At 42.6% G+C, this 13,648-nt stretch overlaps 1 protein-coding gene across 1 annotated transcript in view; it reads right to left on the bottom strand.

Moving 5' to 3' along the window:
* Positions 1 to 13,648, bottom strand: part of kcnd3 (potassium voltage-gated channel, Shal-related subfamily, member 3) — a 101,752-nt gene that overhangs the window by 42,316 nt on the left and 45,788 nt on the right. The window lies entirely within an intron of this gene.

Here is a 13,648-nt window from a genome sequence, read left to right on the forward strand (position 1 = left end):
TAGTGTCCATTGACGAAAAGAGATTAGTTCACTTCTCCTGTCCCACGTAATCCGCTTCAAACTCCAAGCCGCGTCTCCCAGTTCCAAATCCGTATCAACGCTCCGCGCAAACGCCCCTTTCTTCTCATCGTCGGCTCCTCAAGCCTTACATCCATCCAGCCGCAGACCGTTCAACAGCACCGATCTCTCCGCTGAACAAAGCGGGGCTGTGAAAAATGCTGCCCATTACAACAAGCACACAAGCGCCCCGGGACTGTCCAGCAACGACAGTCAAATGGCGCCGACATTCCTCCCAGTCAAAAACAGTGCTGGTATACCCATGCTGCCGAGAAGGCGCAACCACCAAGCACAGTCTCCTCCTTGATGAATGTCGTGGCCAAAAAATGCTGAAAAAAGTCCACATCAGGTCCACACGACGTAACAACAAACACAAAGTGACAAAACAAACACAAAAACAACACAAAAAGCAAGGCTCATGAGAGCACTTGCTGACGGCTGCCTACTCGGGCGCCATCTTGACTTAGTCGTGATTGTAGTAAATGCTAGCACAAAAAACCTGAGAGATGCAACGCAAACTGGCATACGGAAAATGTCACGATGCAGCCTTGGAGAGACCGCATGATGCGCACATGCACACACTCATCTCTATTCAAGCTCGTGGAACTAGCGCACCTCTGTGCTGTCAGCTATTTTTAGCCAAAGTGTCCTCAGACAGTCAACGCACAATGTCTGTACATCTCAATGCCTCTGGTCAAAAACAATGCCAGTGCTGTGACAGTCATATATTGATATACCTCGGAGGGGTTGTGGTCCTCAAATAGTGCTGTGTACTGTAAAGTGTTGAAGTGGAATTTAGTCAATGAATGGCCTTTAAGGCAGGATACTGAGAGAATATTTTTTGAGGTGAAGCATTCCTCTGTTGATAAGACACCAAAGAGTATGTGGTATATTACTTTAAAAAACACAAAAAAATCACCCCTTCAGTATTAAGTTTTGATGGAGTGATCTCACCAACACTGCAAAGAGCATTCTTAATCTCCTGCTGCTTTCCAGACTGCCGCAAAGTAGGAAATGTCATTTGGAACTCCTGGGATCCGAAAAACGAGGGAAAAAAATCGTTAAAATTGATGTTTGTTCAGTGTGTGTCTGTGAAGTCAGAGGCTCGCAGATTTTCCCAGAGTAGTGAACTCATACTGTACTTTGAGCAACATTGCGATACATAATTCGTGGTCGGATGTTGGAAATTTACGACAGGAAAAGGGCAAACTAGAATGACGCTCAGCAGAGCATAAACCCCCAACAAGGTTGCACTGTCAGTTAGGCGGCTACTTTACGGTGCGTGAAGGATGACATACAAAGGGGGGTGGGGTGGGGGCTATGACTTTTGCGTCTGGACATTCCGGATATTCCATTGACAGCACAGTGACTCCAATTGCCTAAACAATTCTACCCCTTTATCTGCTCTAAAATGTCCTCCAAAATGGATTTTCCAAGTCTTCCGTCTGGTGCTATGTTCGTCTATGCTCGTTCAATCTACATACAGGTAAGTGCTTTTGAAAACATACCTTTTATGTGTGAACTGAACTGCAGCCATTACCTTTTTGGGGTACGGGCATATTGCCGTCGTGATTGAAAGAAATCTGAAATTCTCATTTCCCCGCATTCTCGAATCTGTGTCATCTAATCCTGCTAACAAACCAACCAACACCTACTGTCTCGGTGCTTGGCAGAGATAACAAAAGCCATTTTCTCATGCATATAAACAAAGATGATTTGTTGACTTCCATCAATAGGAGCGTCTGTGCAGCCAAGTTATTAGAGACGCTCCTTGGTCTGATACTCTAAGTCAGGGATTCTAAGGCTGTCAAAAGCTTGTTTAATAATGCATTCCCTCTGGAGACTTCTGCAACCTTGCCTTTACAGTAGAGCCAGTGGTGCTCTTGCCCGGTGTGGCGCGAGAGCCCATGACCACATTCTTCCCTCTGTGCTGGCTGTCCTACATTGGTGCCCAAACTCTCTTTGTGCGCCTCAGTTACAGTATTGACAGTTATCCTCTTTCTCCTCACTTTTTCTCTAATCATGTTTGCATGCTGCAGGAACAAGCTGACCTTCCTATGAGTGGTGACTACTGTACTGTATGTGAGGATTTGTCTTCTTGTTTATTCTTTATGTACAGTAAGCTATGTGTGCAGTGCAACAAAACTGACATGTTATGGAACTCAATGCCCCAGCCCCCCCCCCCCCCCCTTCGATTCTGCTGCAATATTGCAAATTTCCCCAGTGTGGGACAAATAATGGTTTTCTTATCTTATCTTATGTTGTGTTATATTAATGTTTCGCTTTAAATACCAGAAAATACTTTTTAGAATTGTTTTTAAAAAAACACAATAAAAGGCAATCATGAGTAGAAATAAAGACTTTTATAAATTTTTTCTTCTTGTCATTTATGAAAAAATATTGTGTATCGTCCATGGGTGCAAAGGTTTAATGTCAATGCGTAAGAGACTTCTGTCATGGATCTGTTTGTGACCTACAGGTGGCACTGTCGGGCTCTGCCTTCAGCTGCACACCTGTTGGTCATTGTGTCGTTAGTTGCCATTTTAAAAGACTTATACCCGACCACTTAGTGTCGGGTCATTGTTGCTGTCACTGTTTCTTTTTCTTTTTCTGACTCTGACTCTGTTTCTGTTAGTGTTTTGCTTCTGCCATCAGTTTTTGTTTGTTACTTTGAATTCTTGTTGTTTCCAGGACTTTGTTTGTTCTGGATTTAGTTTTCTCAGCATTTTGTTAATACAGTTTGTCAAGTTCACCCTGCTCCTCCCTCTTGCCTGCTTTTTCGGGTCCTCCACCACTACATCCGTGACAAATTCAATTCAAACTCAATATCATACTTGTGTATACTGTATATATTTTATCAAGACCAATATCATTATGGAAGCATGGATAGAATCACTCTGTGTGCAGCTGTGAAAAGGACGCTCATGAATTATGCAGCCCAGGCGGAGTATGAAGTCAGAGACAGAAGGAATAAATCGGCACACACACACACACATTCTTTTTTAAAGCCAATTAGGTGCTATAGTAGTTATGAAAAGTCTAGATCAGGGGTGCCCATTAGGTCGATCCTGATCTACCGGTAGATCTAAGACAGGTCCCAAGTAGATCCGAGGAGTGTCAAGGAGAAAAAAAACAAACAACCATTTGTGTGTCTTTGTACATGTTAGTAATATATTTTTTGTGTTAATGTACACTGCACCCTAATCATCTTATCAGTCTCATTTTCACAAATTTTTTTTTTTTTTAAATAAAATAAAGCATGTAAATCTTAAATTTACGGTGGCGCGTGATTACGTCACCGGAAGTTATTAGCGCTCAGCAGTCTGCAATTGCAGCTTGTGATCAGAGCTGTTGCGCTCTATCTTTTATCGTCATGATTCTCATTCAGAGTTTGCTTCGTGAACAATTCACCGAGGGCACGGGCAAAGAACAGGAATCTAGGAGGGCCCAGGGAAGCACTTTAAAACGGTACGTGTGAGCTACGATAGTTAACAGGCTGCAAAGGTGCGTCGCATCCTTCTGTTTCAGGCTGATTCTCATCATGGCGTGCGCGTGTGTGTGTGTGTGTGTGTATGTGTGTTCGTGTGTGCGCGTGCGCGCGCCGGTAAGGGTAGATCGCGGGAGGTTAGTTGATCGAAAAGTAGATCTTCGATCCAAAAAGTTTGGGCACCCCTGGTCTAGATCTTTGTTCAAATCATATATTAAATGAAACAAGGATGGATCATTTTGTCCACTGTTAAAGTAACATCTATCCTCATTTTAAAAGACAAAAATCTAACTTTTTCGAAGGTGAAGTGCAAATAAACAACTTGAGAACATGTGGTTGGGCAATTGTGCTCACCCGCTTAAAACAAGGTCAAAACAAACTCTTTTTAGGACTAACCATCACATTCGCACTTGCCAGCACACATCCACCACCATTTGGCTCTGATTACACCTCAAACAAGTTGAAATGTTTGAGTAGGCTTTTCCTGCCATTTTGTAGTCACACCTTACAAACCATAGCCCACACAAACCTTTCACAGCATGACACAAATCTCATTGTTCAAAGGTGTCAGTCAGGAGAAGGGCACAAAATAATTTCTCAAGTATTAAAAAAAAAAAAAAAAGAAAAATCATCATGTGGAGAGAAAAAGGCATTAGGGCTGTGCCATTAATCAAAATTCAATTATGATTATAACACTCAATGTCAACGATGACTACACTGGCATTATCGTGAAAAAACATTATTACGTATACAGGTATATTATCCATCCATCCATTTTCCGAACCGCTTGATCCTCACTAGGGTCGCGGGGGGTGCTGGAGCCTATCCCAGCCGTCTTCGGGCAGTAGGCGGGGACACCCTGAATCAGTTGCCAGCCAATCGCAGGGCACACAGAGACGAACAACCATTCACGCCCACACTCACACCTAGGGACAATTTAGAGCGTCCAATCAGCCTGCCATGCATGTTTTTGGAATGTGGGAGGAAACCGGAGCACCCGGAGAAAACCCACGCAGGCCCGGGGAGAACATGCAAACTCCACACAGGGAGGCCGGAGCTGGAATCGAACCCGGTACCTCTGCACTGTGAAGCCGACGTGCTAACCACTGGACTACCGGGCCGCCAGGTATATTATATTAAATATATATATAGATATATACAGTAGATATCTATATCTATATATAAATAATATATATATATATATATATATATATATATATATATATATATATATATATATATAGTCCCACAGAGGGAAGATCCTGTGGGACTTCCAGATCCAGACTGACAAGATGGTAATGGCGAACCAACCAGATATCGTGATCATAGATAAAGGGCAGAGGAAAGCCGTTGTAGTGGATGTAGCGGTCCCAAGTGATGGAAACATCAGAAAGAAGGAACACGAGAAACTGGAGAAATACCAAGGGCTCAGAGAGGAGCTGGAGAGCGCCTGGAAGGTAAAGGTGACAGTCGCGCCTGTGGTGGTCGGAGCACTCGGGGCAGTGACCCCCAAACTCGATGAGTGGTTGCAACAGATCCCGGGAACAACATCGGACATCTCAGTCCAGAAATGTGCAGTGCTGGGAACAGCAAGGATACTGCGCAGAACCCTCAAGTTTCCTGGCCTCTGGTAGAGGACCCGAGCTGAATGAGGGACGGACACCACCCGAGGGGGGGTGAGACGAGGATTTTTTTTTTTAATACAGTATATATACAGTAAATATTCTCTAGTACGGACTCGTGTTTGCGCTGTCCAAATTGTCCTGATAACAGAAATTCCTCATTTGAGAAATGAGCATGGTACATGTCCTTTATGAACCTGCAAGTATGTTGACAAAATGCACGTGTAACAACACAATCAATAAAATACAAAAATATATTGTCCAAAAACTGTTTATATAACAAAAACTGCAATACAGGCGTATCCCCAAAAAATCACAACAGTAAAATACGTACAGTATTTTAATGTTTATTTTTTTCTGTCTTGGGAAAAAATGTGTATTTTGGATTGTTTTGTTGGATGCATTCTTTGGTTTATGAAAATGTTTGCCTGTGTGTCATACAGTTTTCTTGGTGGTTGCAAGTAACTGTCCCGTTGATCTCAGATGTCTGGTGATTCTTGTGCATACTGAAGGATTTTTGTTGCCATTTGCATTGCTTCCTTGCTGGATGGTGGCTTGTCATCAGGAGTTGAATCGATGCCTTGTTTTTTAAAGTTTCGTAGATTTGCGTCTTTCCGACTCCAAGTGTCTGCTGGATCCTTTTAACTTTGTGTCCAGCCTCGCTCAAACGGATGCATTTCACTCGCTCCGCTCCAGTCGTTGCAGTTCTTCTACGTTTCGATGCGATGATCTACACGACGTAAGTGAATAAAGTCAAAATCTTTCGCAATTACAGTAAAACGCACGCCAATAAAAATTGCTTACACGTCTTCGTTTCGAATCTGATGAATGAAAACGGCGAAGCGAACACGTTTCTTCGGTCATGTCGAGTGGGTGCTGCTTTTAAGCTAGTGCCGCGTTCTCCAGGACGTAAGTGAATAAATTTAAAATCATTCACAATTACAGTAAAACGTACGGCAATAAAAACTCACTTACACGTCGTCATTTAGAATCTGATGATCGAAAAATGCGAAGTGAAAACTTCGTTCAGCGTTGTGTCTTTTCCGTCGCATCGGGTGGGCGTTGCGTGTATTTAAGCTCCCGCGGCATTACACCTCCATCCGGGTTACGGGTAGTGGAATTTCCGCTTACGCAAGTTCCGGTAACACGTAATATCGTAGTCAAAATGTTAATGCATAGGTTTTTATTCTGGGTGAAGGATATTCCTTTCCATAGAATTCCGGGGATGGGAATATTTACTGTACACACACACACATGCACACATTAAATATTCATTTCACAATGTGAGCATACTTACTCATGCACTTGAGAGATGTATTGAAATTGTTAGTTACAACTTATCTATGACAAATGTATAAGTATACAGCAAGTCAACTCCAATGCACCATGTTTGTTTGTACAAGGAAGCCAAATTTGGATGTATACAGTTACACCTATATTTATCTAACAATTATTTAACAATTGTATACATTTTTGTTTGATCCAAAAGGAACTTATACAATCAGTGTTTGGAAAAAAAAACGTTTGTTGTGTACGTTTCAACATTTTCTTGTTTTGTAGCCAAAAAATTATTGATCGTTTCACTCATCGTGATTTCACTTCCCACCAAAATCGGGATTCATATAATTTTCATAATCCAGCAGCCGAGCAGCTCTATAAGGCACAACCATGATGGTCTACACTTGTGGTGCGTTCGTCTGACTTGGGTGCAGGCAGCTTGGGTTCATTTCCCAGTCAGTGACGGTGTTCATGCGAGTGTGAATGGTTGTCCATTCCAGTCTACATGTGCCTTGCAATTGACTGGCATCCAGTCCAGGGTGTCGTCTTGCCTTTCGCCCCAATCAGCAGGGACAGGCTGCAGCTTTTGCATCCTGACCGTCCTGGCCTAGGAATTAAATTATTTTCATATAACAGACAAAAATGAAATACAGTAATTACATCCGATTTTATGAGGTCAAACAGATCTTGACACCACTTCTCATGTGGAAGCCAACATCAAAACAAACATTAATAACCCTTTCAGGGACATCGCTTGCTACAGTGGACAGCTTATCATGTTATCAGGTGCACGAAAGGGTTAATTTTCCTGGAGGTTATCCCAAATGAAATTAAATTCAGTAAACCCATTTGTTGAATCACAAAATATAACAGTGGCTGAAAGAAGATAGTGGAAACCAAGAAGGGATGATCAAATGTTCCCAAGCACGTCTGCTCTGGCTTTTGGCTCCATCTGCTCCATATCTGCATGTGCGGTTTGTGTTGGATCCACATGTGTCAAACAATTTGCCACACTCAGTGGCAGCATGAAAACAACACAGTCAAGACCAAAATAATAATAATAATAATAATAAATGCATGCCATACAAACCCATCAAAGCATCTGTATAGGGTGTGCAGACAATGTTGTTGCCAAAGTCTGAAGAGAGTTCAAGTTGATGTTAGCATTAAAACCCAAACCTATGATAAATCTGCAGCTTCCAGATTGTCTGTGGTGCACCAACCAGGCATGTTAGACAACAATCACCTTCCCCTTAGACCACAATACTGTTGAACAAAAGGAGATGCGGTTCGGCCTGATTAAACACGGCACACTGATGAATATAGGAAAAGAAAGGTCGGGTCAGCCTTGCAGAGTACGCTCAGAACTAAACTATGTTTTTATGCTTACTCCACAAATAAATGTTCCCATGTTATAAAGTTGAGAAGTAATGCACCTGGGTGTCATAGAGATGTCGTCACCGGGGCCGGTGACCAGCCCATGGACTGTTGCAACCTTTCCAACTAATATAGTGGTTGATTTCCCATTCATGTGATTGTCTTAAAAAGAAGCATCGGAGGTAATTTAATGAGTTTCTCTGGTGGCTTCCCATCTGGCCTCTGTTCCTGCCCTCGTCTGAATAAACTGCTCAACGAAAGCTGAGTCGTGAAAACCAGCCTTGAGTGAGGCATAGGTCATTCGTGTATTGGTCAACTTGCATATCATGCAAAACTCATCTCTGATCATCACATTTTGGTGATGATCATAGACATTGAACAGCAAAAACAAGTCAGGATGCAATCTGAGCAGACTGAAAAGGCTTATTATGGAGTAATGGAAATAACAGTAGCACACAGGCAACTATGCAAAATGTCTATTGGACCAAGCCGTTTTTTTTTTAAATCGTTGTTTTATTTGACCAAAAGTCATCATTTGAGTAACAGATTGAAACTAACGGAAGTGAGTTTGCACAATGTAACATAGAAGTAGCACATCAATTAAATATGGCCGCATAGCATTTATGTCAATAACATGTGAACATAAATGTTTTGATAAGAAGCAAATAATTTAGGGAACAGAACCGAGCTACCATCCCAGTCATGGGTAAAATTCATCAAATATACTTAGAAATAAATGTGTGAACTTACTTTTAATCTTTCCATGACCTCCAGAGAATCTAAAAAGCCCACAAACGGGTCCCAAGTCAATCGCGAGGGTGAAGAGGGAAATGGAAGGGGGTGTCTGTGTGTGCGTTATTAATAATATATACTGTATATATATTTTATCCAATCATTATTTTAAAAATAAAATAAAATAAAAAAACAGGTCACCTTTAACCTACAATGGCGCGTGAGCTGCATCACCGGAAGTTGCTAGCGGTCAGCAGTCTGCAATTGCAGCCTGCAATCAGAGCTGTTGCGACGTATCTTTATAAAAAATTATTATTCTCATTCCAATTTTGTTTCATCTGCAATTCACCGATGGTACTCCTGATCTAAATGATGGGTCATGTGTTAAGTGGAAAGCTCAGTATAATATTGATCAGGTATCTACATGAACATCATGGTAAAGCGGGGAGAGGCAACAACTGCTCCTTTTCCAATGTTCAAAGTCATAAAAATTCATCTTTTAAATTTTTTTTATTAAATTGCAGTCAGACCATTCTGCAGGACACAATAATAACTGTTAATTTGATCATGCACTGATACATTTTATCTCCTTGGGATGTAAATGGCATGTCCCACATATACTCTATTTTCCATAGAGTGACAGCAAAAAAGCCATGACTTCATTCTGTCTCCCTCCTCCCTTTCGAAGGAGCCCCAGCTGGCAAAGGCTGACACTGTGGCATTGCCAAATAGTGTCCATGAATGTCTCAGACCTACTCAGTCTCCTGATCACGAATCGCAGCTAATGGGTGGGAATACGAGCAGACTGTCACACCAACCCCTTGATCGCAGCTGACTTTGAATATGAAACAGCAACTATTAGCTCTCAGGCGGCGGGCTGGACAGCCACGATGACATCTGTGATGGCGGAACGCCGAAAACGCCTTTCTTGGTGACAGAATCTGACTGCTACCGCTACGAGTAATGAGCCCTGCGTTACGTGGCCAGGTTGCCTTTGAACAGGAAGCAAGTTTTAGAAATGTTAACTAACTGCCAGATTTGCCATAGAAAAGAAGACTCCGACTTCTTGAGCCTTTCTCCTTCTGAAGCACAACGCGCGGTCTCTCCCACTGGAGTACGCTTCGTGCTATAATTAGTGGTTCCATTTGAGCTGGTTTCATTTCCTCACAAAGTACTGTTATGTGCTAGTACGGGGAAAAGGCCATTTAGCAGACTTCACAGTAAACAATGCAATTCGGAGCAGGAACATTAGGGCTTGATGCTCAATTCCCCTGTGCAGCGTGCAAGCCACACCGCGAATGCTTTAATTGGTCAGAGCAGGCAAGGGATTTCAGCTGCCGGACTCAGAGACTGACAGCAGGATACTCACACCCACCCTGCCTTGCATCCTCTCAAAACATGCCCGAATTTTAATAGTCCAAGACATTTCAGTCAGCTGTTCTATTTTCACACATCTCCTCCACCTAATTACACACTTTTTCTGTCTCTCCACGTGCAGAGAATTAACAAAGTGTATAAATAGTAACAGCTGCACACTCAGCCATTATCAGGGTAGGAAATATCGAACAACACCCTCACTGCTCTTGATGTTTATCAGTTCTCAAATCAACTCAACTTTTTACGCCGCTTTCACAGCAGCAATATAGCACTGTATACACAACATAAAATAATAATACTAAAGCAATTATAAATAATCAGTCTTCTCCAAATAAAATAGACGGCAGCTGTTTACATTGGCACTTCATTTAAATCAGGTGCAGAATTTACCTCTCTTTTTGCACATGTTGTTTGAAAGTCTTAGCCGATGAGAGAGGAGCAAGACTGAAGTCTCCGTTTAGCAGTATGAGGGTGCCAGGATCATAGATGTTGCGATCACAGCGTGCATGACGTCACTCAGGTTTGGAGCAAGCTGAATTTGCAGGTAAACAAGCAACTGTCGTTTTCTAACAGTTGATAGTTTGGCCATTGTTGAATTCCCACTAGATGGCAATTCTGCTGTCCCATTTAGTAGTTTCACTTTACTTTTTAGCACCTAATCTCTTCCCTCAGTATATCTCTTTTGGGACCCATTCGGCTCCCGTTGGGCGGGACAGTCCTCACAGTTGCAGCTCCTCACGGTCGGAACATTACAGGCAGCCCAACAGCCCCATCATTGTCTGCTTAACAAAAACGGCAAACATGCTTCTATGGCAAGATATCAGGGATTTGGAATAAATGCTCAAATGGCTTGCCATATGCTTCTTGTGAAAGCGTCGAATAACAAGCGTGATACTCTCCTCCAATAAATGGCATTTCTAACGCCGAAAACAGTCCACAACCATTTTACTGTACACAAAGGGCAATGAATATTAAACCACATAAAAGGTTGAACACTACAAATTAATGGTCACATACCACGAAAATATTTTTTTACCTTGAACCTGGTTTATGTTTGATATCTATGAACATTGACCTTTATATGCAATAGGCATTAGAAATGCAAAAGCAAGCAAAACAAGACGAAGGTGTCGTGACGTCGTTGATGGTGCAATGGTACACTCGCCTGACTTGTGTGCGGGCAGCGTGGGATCGGTTCCCACTCAGTGATGGTGCGAATGTGGGTGTGTATGGGTGTTTGTCTCTATATGTGCCTTGTGACTGACTGGCGACCAGTTCAGGGGTTATTCCGCCTTTTGCCCAGAGTCTGCTGGGATAGGCCCGAGCAATTCCCGCGACCCTTGTGAGGATAAGTGGATCTGAAAATGGATGGATGGATGGACTTCGACTCATTATTTGATTGATTTGTGCCGATCCAACTCAAGAAAAATGTGTCCGCGATAAAGCAGCTGCATCTTGTGCAAAGCTAAAACTTTTCACTAGCGGCCCACCTCTGAGGAGTTAAGGAATAAATGTCTTCAAGCTCAATTGGGTTTTCCATATTCAGTTTAAGAGGAGAAGTGAACCAATCAAAGCTAAGCCCATTTATATTTAGAATATTAATCAGAAAAGACGTGTTTTTGACCAACTAGAATAAGAAGATAAAAGGGCATCCTTCCAACCAAAATTATCTCGCAAAACCTTTAAAAGTTCACCAAATGTTACGTATACATGAAACAACATTATGGGGTGGGGGTGGGGGGGCAGACTGATCGGTTCAACAATGGCCCTGTGAAAAACATCATCTATCTACAGTGTATAATGCTTGCATCATGTTTCATTGCATAATCTGGGAGGGTCCCATTTCACAACTGAGTTGGATCACAAGGGACAAAGGCGTGGCTACGGAAATGCACACAAGACCATCAGAGGCCTCATCTGGAGTTGCTATGGTAACCACCCCCCATGAGGTGCCTATGTGACAATCAAGACTCGTTTCAATGACAAAGTGAGTGTGTGCACTCCACACACGCATACGCACGTTTGCGTCTCATCGGGTTGATGGGTCGAGACGGATTTTAATCTCAACAGATTAAACGCGTCTGTTCTTATCACAAGATTTCCACAAAAGACAGAGCGACATTGCTATCGAATTTGGATTTGGTGTAGAGCCACGCTAATTGTCAGCCTGTGGACGGCAGTGTGGTCAAAACTGAAAATGGGAAAAGAGCTCAAATTAGCAGAGAAACAGAGAGAGCAAGGACCAAAGGGTAAGAATGAGATTCAGGAGAGAATTAGCGAGCGCAGGAGAGAAGTTCTCAGTTTAATTAGAGGTCCTATAAATAACCGAGTGCCTGACATTTGAACATGGAGACCTGTTGAAGTCTCGCCGACGTTTAAACACATCCCACCATTTTATGTTCTCTCTACCTCCTCCTCTTCTTCTTCTACTCTTCGTGACTTAGTTTTTCCGATCTTTCCTGCTTCCCACATCTTTCTCTTGTCGCTCTCGCACACATGCGGACACAGGACCACTGTGTAATCTTTACTATGTTTGTGCCAGCAGCCAGTAAAAGTGAAAGGTGTATATATAAAACACTTTTTTGTGTGTGTGAGCTGTCAGGAAGAAGAATGACTTGGCGCTGCAGTATGATGTCAATACCAGTCACTAATAGCTCCCTCTGACATCCAGCACCAATCTGCCTCACTGAAAAACACACCTGTCAATTTCTTCTGACAGTGAAACACAAGTTTAGCAGGTAATGGGATGACAGGTTTTATTGGAAATTCTTTATCAGTCAAACTGCTGTTTAGCATTTGCTGATTGTCTTCCGTCCCCAAAGGAGCTCTTGATGCCATTGACCCAAAATCTGCATTCAATATATGTGTTACTTGAGTACCAAATGGTCTCAAATCAGATACTGATTGTACGTTTTCCCGGAAAATGCTTAATAGTCCAACAAATGAAAAATTCAATTCGGTCAAAATGACAGACTGAGTGCACTTACAGTAAGTAAATGGGCCACTTACATACCGTATTTTCACGACTATAAGTCTTAAATTTTCTCCAAAATGGACAGGACGCCTTTTAATGTGGAGCGTCTAGTGTATGCGCCGAGTTCCAAAGCCTGACTGAGAGCACCTCTGGCCGACACGCTGTTTATACAGAGAAAAGGCGGGCGTAAGTGACGACAGGCATGCGGAAGTCCGCCAATGAGTGAAGGGTGGGCGTGTAAGAGGACGCTAAAGGCACGCCCCTAGCAGGTACAAGTCGCGTGAGTACATTGTAAAATGGCGAAATAAAGTACAACCGAACTCAGTTTTGCTTCCGTTGCCTTTTTAAAAACGTGTTTTTAGCGTGCGTGCATGCATGCCGTATGTTTAAGCTGGCATATGTTTTACCATGCCTGGCTGCGCCCAATAATACAGTGCGTTTTTTTGTGTATGTGTCAAATACAGAAATAGCACACCTTACTGAGACTGAGCCCAACAATACGGTGCGCCGAATGGTCGTGAAAATACGGTAGTTCTTTTCTATCTTTTGTACTCAAAGCACTTTACACTGTTTCCTCATTTACCTACTGATGACTCAGTAACTTGCTCAAGGACACTTGGACAAGACCGCAATGGCCGGGGATTCAATCTCTGGGTTGGGAGACAACAACGCTATCCGTGAGCCGTATCGTAGTGCTTCATACAAACCATACAGTGTCCAAAGCACTGAACAAACCACATTCAC

Source organism: Hippocampus guttulatus, chromosome 1 (genome assembly GCF_054856545.1).
Source record: "Hippocampus guttulatus isolate MCC_2025c chromosome 1, RoL_Hgut_1.0, whole genome shotgun sequence".
Taxonomy (NCBI): Eukaryota; Metazoa; Chordata; class Actinopteri; order Syngnathiformes; family Syngnathidae; genus Hippocampus; species Hippocampus guttulatus.